Source organism: Pholis gunnellus, assembly GCF_910591455.1.
Source record: "Pholis gunnellus genome assembly, chromosome: 7".
Classification (NCBI taxonomy): domain Eukaryota; kingdom Metazoa; phylum Chordata; class Actinopteri; order Perciformes; family Pholidae; genus Pholis; species Pholis gunnellus.
In genome coordinates, this window is record NC_136533.1 from 23,890,394 (window position 1) to 23,898,250 (window position 7,857).

Consider the following 7,857-nt stretch of genomic DNA (forward strand, 5'->3'; position numbering starts at 1 on the left):
TCAACGACTAATTGTATAATATATGGCCATGACTTTGATAATTTTTTGCTGACCTTGATATTGCCCATTGTGTTTACATACATGTTTGTTTACAGACAAATGTCAGACATTGCACATTTTTTGTGAGCAGAGCCTGAGAGTCCATATTTATTTACCCTTTTGGTAGTGTGGTTTTATTTTATTTATCTTTTATTTATTTAGGATATTTGATTGTTCACATTCCAATTCAATTGTCTGGATGTTCTTAAGAATTTAAAATTCAATGCTCTTTGAGAAGGGCATACTTGCATTAATTTGCTATTATATTATCATTATATCAGTGGTATTAAATGATCTTAAAATGTTATTAATTATATTGTTTATCGCAATCAATATTTGGGACGATATACCGTCCAAAAAATGTGTTATTGTGACAGACACATTAAACATATGGCTTACTGACTTCATAGCAAAAGACGGGTTACTTGGTAACTTGCAAAAACTATTTTGCAGGTTAACTTGTTTTACTATAGTCATTTCAATCATCTCTTCTGTCTCTCTCCCTAATGTTTATTGGATTATAAATCTTAACAAACAAAAAACAGATGTTAAAAAGGGACTGATCCATTAAACCTATTCTTAGCCATATTCAGTGTCCCCAGTCACCCAAATGCTATATTATCTTAAGAAACCAGTTTTGGGCTTGTGATAACTCAAAGTAACTATGTCTTACGTATTCAACTTGATATCACAAGTAACAATACATGTAACACACCGAAATGGGTAGAGTGTGGCACCGCTGCCAGCAAGACGAGCAGTTCAGTCCCCTCTGAGGCTGTCCGCCCTGAACAGTCCCACAAATAAGGTGAGTCAGAAATAACCGGCTTCAACAACACACACGATGACGTTCTCATGCAACATTCTGCACTCAGTGTGCAGTGCCTAAAAATAATCGTACAGTGCTGATCCACTTAAGTCGTTCCGTATTGGATTTTGTAATGAATCTGATTTGTTTCTGGGGTTTTTTTATGGACAGATGATCAGCCCTGTTTAACTTCTACTGGAGTGATCACAATCTGTTGAAATAATTACAGGTTTTCTTAAAATAAAATGTTGGCCAATGGGGATGCTGAAAAACATTAAGTGCAACATCATCATCAGCATATCTAACAAAGTCAACTAAAGTAAAAAAAATATATAATACAAGTACCATCAAAATTAGCACAACAGTGGCACAGAGTTATTTTGTTCTCTAGACCAGAGGTGAATGAAATTTATAGTTTATATTCTCTTTTTTTTATTACAAAATATAAAATATATTTTTAAAAATACCTCTCACCTACCTAGGAAGCCTATTTTGAAGACATCATGGAGTAGTAGGGTATATAGCTATGTATGTTAGCTTAAGTAGCTAAAATCACAGCTGTAGGCAACAACTCACACAGACACACACTCCCGTGGGCAATCATAATGTGCGTATTATCTAGAACAGACAGAAAAGCCCTCTTCAACTGACGTTGAGTTACACCGACAGAAGAGTAAAAAAACAGCCTTTTCTTGCCAAACCTCAGAGGCTCGTTGTTCGCGGCTGCAGCGTTGCAACACGTAGCTGCAAAAAGTTGCACAAAACCACAAGACTGAAGGAAGTAAGAAAGAAAAGTAAGAAAAACGAGCTGTATTTTTGTACTTGTAACGCTGGAGAAACTTCCCACAAAGCGGATACAAAGTTGAAATCCAAGCACTAACAGCGGTGGGAGTGATTGCCGTAGTTTTTGGCAAAGCTATCTTCTTACCTTGTTGCAGTGTTGACTTCAGACTGAGATCACTCCCCTGCGCTCCCCGTCTTTTGTGTTTTACGCCAACTGCGCTTGGGTATCTTTCGGGAACTCTTTGGCGTAAATGTCTCCTTAGTCTGATTAAAAAGCGCAGACGACACTATTGAACAATACCATTTTCTTTCACGTACAAATCTCCTTTCAGTTCGGGAGCTGGTTGGGAAGATACTGGGTCCATGCTGAGAATCAGTCCCCGATGTCAAGCTCGACAAAAGAGGAAACCCCGTAGGCCTATATCCGGTTATTATTTTTCAAAATAAAACTCCAGTTTGGCGACAACTTGTTGCGCACATTGAAAAAGGAACACGCCACTTTGACTTCGCTTTCTTTAGTGAACAAGAAATGACGGCGTTTTGATACTTTCCGTCATAAGAGACACGTTTACAACTTAATGGAAAACGTCGGCTTTTATAAACTTTTCAATTGAAATGTTTTGTTGTAGGCATAGGGTAAATTTAAGTTTCACGATGGGTATGTTTATTCCAAGTTAAAATCGTAAAATAATGTAGTTACAAAGTTTTTACAAAACATGTTCCTCTCAGCAACACGTGGTACCCATAGTCACTGAAGTAAGCTACAGCGAGGATAGCCCTACTAGTGATTTTCTGTTGAAAATCCGGTAAATTAGATCAAGTGTGCCAAACTTAAAGTGTGCTGTTCTCTACAAATGGATTTAGTAGGATGACCTCTCGTGGTACAAGGGTAAAAGTACATCTTAGAGCAGAGACATGTAAGAACCACCAATCACACGACAATCTAAAGTTACAGAAGAGCTTAAAATGAAAACAGTGTTAAATTAAAGTGTTCAAGTGAAAGCAAATGACACTACTGTTTTCTTGTAAGTCCAAATCCAATCAGCAGGACACTGCAGGGAGTTGAACCCAATCCCAGTAAACTGACAGTCTGTTATGTTACTAACACTGAAGCGCATTCACGCACATTCATTTTCTTGATGATCTTAACAGGCTTACATTTATGATTGTATTGGAGGTACCCTCAACATATGGCTTGAGACCTGGCAACACGATCTTGCTACGCTGCTGGTCGACGCAGGAAATATAATCTAACTCGTGCACGCAGTGTATGATGGTCACGGAAATGCACGGCCGCATCAACCAGAGTCCTGCCAGTACCCTCGACGTGCGTGAACGTGCGAGGGCCCGACCAATGCTGCTCGCAGCTTTAATTTGTTGTTGTTTTTTTTCAATTGGTGACAAACATTTCACAATTCCCTTTTTTCAAAAGTGTTCACATATCTCACACTTCATTTAACATTGGAAATGCACTAATGAAACCAAAGCACTTGATTTACTGCTATTTTGATTGACTTCTAATTTGTATTCTATTCTTACTTTTGTTTTTATAAATTCTTTTTTATTTTCTGTATTTATCTGTATTAGTGTCCTTGTCCTGCTGGCTGGAACAACCAAATTTCACCCGGCTAGATAAAGGTTTATCTTCTCTTGTGTTTTATTTCTTAAGCATAAACCCATATTCCCTAACAACAAAAATAAAAGGCACTTATATATACATTTTCAGTAGTAATTCCAGTAATGCACTGCACAATCATACATATTTACAATACTTAATTTAATAGGAAAGCTACAGATATGAAAACACAGTGTTAGTTAATCCTGTCTTCCGCATTTGGCCACAAGTTCTCATCCATGTCCTCAATTAACATCACCTTCTCCAAACATACATACAAATTGATTGTAAAAGGTAATTTAAAATGTTGTTAAATTTCCTTCTCTGATCTGGCATATCCCAATTATCGTGCCAGTCAAGAGTTTTGACCTTTATGCTGAATTTAGACTAAATGATGGTATTACACCTCATGATCAGGTCAATCAATAAATCAATAAATATATTGCTCTTGGTTGTTTCAACTTTTTCTTTTGTCATGACCCAGCTCAAAAGGCCGTAACATGAGGAAGACAAGACGACTTAAAAGTAATAAATATACATTTATTTAAGCAGTTGGAAAGGCAAGCCCCGACAGCCTGTATGTCTAAATTACTTAATATTTTATAGACATGAGCAACTGAATGAGTTCTACAAAAAATCCTCTTGGGACCCTAAGCTCCGCCTACCAAAGTTTTCCGCCATTTTGAATTTTGTAAAAAAAAAAAGAAATCACTTCTCCTAGACCCTGGGTCTGATTGGTACCAAATTTGCTGTGAATCATTATTGGATATATATCATCAAAAGTTATGAAAAGTTTGTTGATATCGTATTGCATTAAGAATATATGGACCAATGAATTTCATAAGGAATTGGCCTTCTACAGCAATATATATAACTTCAAAACCATGTGGCTTATCATCAAGAAATCTGTAGCATATGTTCATATTGTCTCCTGTATCATACCCTAAAATTCCATACAACCACTAGGGGGCGTTGCAGTAATACTCCCATTTCTTAGCATTTTTAGGCATTTTTCATCGTTTTTTCATTGTTTTTTCATTTTTCATCGATGGAAATAAATATTTCATATGGTGTTTTTGCTTGACCCTTTCAAATTGCCTCGATAGCGCCCCCTACACATTTTCAAAAACGCAGCCCCAGCGCTACGTTTGACCTACATGTATGAAATTTGGTAGGAACATGTATAATATGAAGACTTAAAAAAAAGTATCCCGGGACAATGCTCTAAAATGAACAGGAAGTCGGACATTTTCATTTTTGTGTGAATTTCCCCTTGATTTCTAGTCGCTATGCTTTAACGAACTCCTCCTAGGGACTTTTTCAGATCCTTTTCAAATTTGGTCAGTATAATCTAAAGACCTTTGCAATTAAAAGTTACTCAAAGCTTTACGTTAGATGGAATGGCGTAGCCGTAGCGTGGCGGCCATTGTACGTGATTCACCATTAAACAACAAGCTGATGTAACTCCACTGGACTTGCTCAAATCTGTCCTAAACTTACCATACTTGATAACAGTCATGGCCTGAGGATGTTTACAAGCCAATTTTCACTCAAAGTCATAGCGCCACCTACTGGCAAAAGGAAGACAGCGTTATGTGACGAACTGAATCCGATTTACATGACATTTACATGATATGGTCGATACTTGATATAGAGCAACATAATGCATGTTTGCACGTGTCTCTAGCGCCACATAGTGGATACAGGAACTGGTGGAATATTTGCACTACATAATTTCCAGCGCCACACATTCCAAGCATTAAAAATACGTCTAACTTGTGGGCGCGCTGTCTGATGGTCGCAGATATTTATGGCCACTTCTGCCGGCGTCCCGCCAGTACCTCCGAGACGCGGCAAAGTGCGAGGGCCCGTACATCGCTGCTTGCAGCTTTAATATTGTTAATGTACTTATTTTACAGACTCCAGAGGATTGTATTCAGCAAGTTTCCAGGTTTATCAGACGGATCAGCTTTTTGTACATTGTATTGTTAATATCTTTGAAAACAAAATGGTTTGAGATTGGCATCTGGCTGGGTTCAAATTGTCATTATTGTAAGTGTACTAGTTGCAGAGAGCTCAATTTGATCAGGTTTGCTCTCTCACTTTTTTGTTGACTGGAATTTTTTTACATGTTAAGTAGCTTCATGTTTGCAATGGTGTTATAGTGGCTAGGGTATTTGCCTTAAAAGAAGTGTACTTGGGTTCCATTCCCGGTGAATGCATTATTTGATGTCATTGTCCACATGTGTTAATTGATGGCCTGAATGTGGTAAATTGGCCTTTTATACATTTTATCGTTTATATCTTTGATAACAATGCGGTTTGGGATTGGCATGAGAATGTGCTTGGGATTGAATTTGTGTCTTGCAAAGTTGACACTTTTGGTGACTTCTATGGACGTCAAAGTTTGTGGACTACAGGAGTTGCATTGTCTGACTTTTCTCCGTATCACATTTGAGTTCTATTCAAGCTTGGGAACAATGTGACTGGTATTTTAATTCTGGATTGAAGAATTTTGAAGCGTCCACCCTTTAATTGACAAGGTTCCACAAAGACTTGGACTTGGATCACTGGTTTCAGAGTCCAGAGTGCTGACTATTACACCATGGAACCCAGAGACCAGGCTTGTTGGTTAAGATCGAAAGTAAATGTGCCAATACACAATCACATCTGCCAAATCACGTTTCTGTTTGCTTGACTTTGTGTCATTATGGACAGACCTTTTTGCGCATTGGTGGTATAGTGGCTAGCATAGCTGCCTTCCAAGCAGTTGACCTGGGTTCGATTCCCAGCCAATGCAATTGTTGTAGCTAGTTGTCATGTGTCAATTGATGGGTTTGACAAGGTGGCTGATCTCTTTCAACATTTTGGCGTTAACGTCTTTAATAACAAAGTGGTTTGAGATTTGCATGTGGCTGTGCTTGCCTGGCCAAAAATGTCTTGTGGATGATTGAATTTGTGTCTTGCAAAGTAGACACTTTTGGTGACTTCTATGGACGTCAAAGTTTGTGGACTACAGGAGTTGCATTGTCTGACTTTTCTCCGTATCACATTTGAGTTCTATTCAAGCTTGGGAACAATGTGACTGGTATTTTAATTCTGGATTGAAGAATTTTGAAGCGTCCACCCTTTAATTGACAAGGTTCCACAAAGACTTGGTCTTGGATCACTGGTTTCAGAGTCCAGAGTGCTGACTATTACACCATGGAACCCAGAGACCAGGCTTGTTGGTTAAGATCGAAAGTAAATGTGCCAATACACAATCACATCTGCCAAATCACGTTTCTGTTTGCTCGACTTTGTGTCATTATGGACAGACCTTTTTGCGCATTGGTGGTATAGTGGCTAGCATAGCTGCCTTCCAAGCAGTTGACCTGGGTTCGATTCCCAGCCAATGCAATTGTTGTAGCTAGTTGTCATGTGTCAATTGATGGGTTTGACAAGGTGGCTGATCTCTTTCAACATTTTGGTGTTAACGTCTTTAATAACAAAGTGGTTTGAGATTTGCATGTGGCTGTGCTTGCCTGGCCAAAAATGTCTTGTGGATGATTGAATTTGTGTCTTGCAAAGTAGACACTTTTGGTGACTTCTATGGACGTCAAAGTTTGTGGACTACAGGAGTTGCATTGTCTGACTTTTCTCCGTAAAGCTAACGCACCTTTAGCTATTCCAGGTCTGGAAGGGGCACTTTTCAAACAGGAAAATAAACTTTTACAAAATGTAGCTTCAAAAGGTAGTTTCCTCCAAAAACCAACAATTTGAGAAATATCATCAGATCTTCTCCTTGGTGCAATTATATACCATCTTTTAAAAGCTAACGCACCTTTAGCTATTCCAGGTCTGGAAGGGGCACTTTTCAAACAGGAAAATAAACTTTTACAAAATGTAGAGCCCAACCTTCTAGCAATGAACAGCAAATGCAAGTGGGTGGGGCTTGCAGTTCGGGCCTAACCGACTTTGTATCAGGCCTGTCTCTGTGGCGCAATTGGTCAGCGCATTCGGCTGTTAACTGAAAGGTTGGTGGTTCAAGCCCACCCAGGGACGTTTTGAGCTTATAAAAAGAGCACCCTTCAAAAGGTAGTTGCCTCCAAAAACCAACAATTTGAGAAATATCATCAGATCTTCTCCTTGGTGCAATTATATACCATCTTTTAAAAGCTAACGCACCTTTAGCTATTCCAGGTCTGGAAGGGGCACTTTTCAAACAGGAAAATAAACTTTTACAAAATGTAGAGCCCAACCTTCTAGCAATGAACAGCAAATGCAAGTGGGTGGGGCTTGCAGTTCGGGCCTAACCGACTTTGTATCAGGCCTGTCTCTGTGGCGCAATTGGTCAGCGCATTCGGCTGTTAACTGAAAGGTTGGTGGTTCAAGCCCACCCAGGGACGTTTTGAGCTTATAAAAAGAGCACCCTTCAAAAAGTAGTTGCCACGAAGCCTCCAAAAACCAACAATTTGAGAAATATCATCAGATCTTCTCCTTGGTACAATTATATACCATCTTTTAAAAGCTAACGCACCTTTAGCTATTCCAGGTCTGGAAGGGGCTCTTTTCAAACAGGAAAATAAACTTTTACAAAATGTAGAGCCCAACCTTCTAGCAATGAACAGCAAAT

The 7,857-nt window shown here is 38.8% G+C and overlaps 1 protein-coding gene across 1 annotated transcript in view; it reads right to left on the reverse strand.

Moving 5' to 3' along the window:
- Positions 1-1,986, reverse strand: part of LOC306699247 (uncharacterized protein) — a 109,061-nt gene extending 107,075 nt beyond the window's left edge. Inside the window, exon 1 of the mRNA XM_079163801.1 lies at positions 1,773-1,986. The gene's annotated coding sequence lies outside the window, so the exon portion shown is untranslated. The remainder of the gene's footprint in view (positions 1-1,772) is intronic.
- Positions 1,987-7,857: the final 5,871 nt, after the last annotated feature.